Here is a 965-nt window from a genome sequence, read left to right on the forward strand (position 1 = left end):
GTGTTTGTATGGTAAAAATACAGACATTGCTGGTAGGTGTGTGTTTGTATGGTAACAATACAGACATGGCTGGTAGGTGTGTGTTTGTATGGTAAAAATACAGACATGGCTGGTAGGTGTGTGTTTGTATGATAACCCTCAATACAGACATGGCTGGTAAGTGTGTGTTTGTATGGTAAAAATACAGACATTGCTGGTAGGTGTGTGTTTGTATGATAACAATACAGACATGGCTGGTAAGTGTGTGTTTGTATGGTAAAAATACAGACATGGCTGGTAGGTGTGTGTTTGTATAGTAAAAATACAAACATGGCTGGTAAGTGTGTGTTTGTATGGTAAAAATACAGACATTGCTGGTAGGTGTGTGTTTGGTAAAAATACAGACATGGCTGGTAGGTGTGTTTGTATGGTAAAAAATACAAACATGGCTGGTAAGTGTGTGTTTGTATGGTAAAAATATAGACATTGCTGGTAGGTGTGTGTTTGTATGGTAAAAATACAGACATGGCTGTTAGGTGTGTGTTTGTATGGTAACAATACAGACATGGCTGGTCGGTGTGTGTTTGTATAGTAACAAGCAGCTTCTCAACTGAGATAGCTTGCTGTTAGCAATGCACATTTCAATTAAAGAACTGAAAATATCATTAGAAAATCTGAGAGAGGTCTACCTGAGGTACCTATTTGTATAGTATCAAAGCAATCGTACTTGTGGATCTTAACAAGAAGTCAAAAATACCAAAAATGACAAAAAAATTCATCAAATTTAGAAAATTTAAGATATTATCACGAAATGAACAAATCTAAAAGAGGTCTGCCCAAGGTACATATACACCAAGTACCAAAGCAATAAGAACTGTCTAAAAAGCAAAAAGTTGACACGGACGACAGACGCAGAACAATCACTCGTATGATAAGTTGGTAGGTAAACCAACCTATATACAAGCATAAAATATTTACAGAGCTCA

Source organism: Saccoglossus kowalevskii, chromosome 2, assembly GCF_978046115.1.
Source record: "Saccoglossus kowalevskii chromosome 2, keSacKowa6.1, whole genome shotgun sequence".
Classification (NCBI taxonomy): domain Eukaryota; kingdom Metazoa; phylum Hemichordata; class Enteropneusta; family Harrimaniidae; genus Saccoglossus; species Saccoglossus kowalevskii.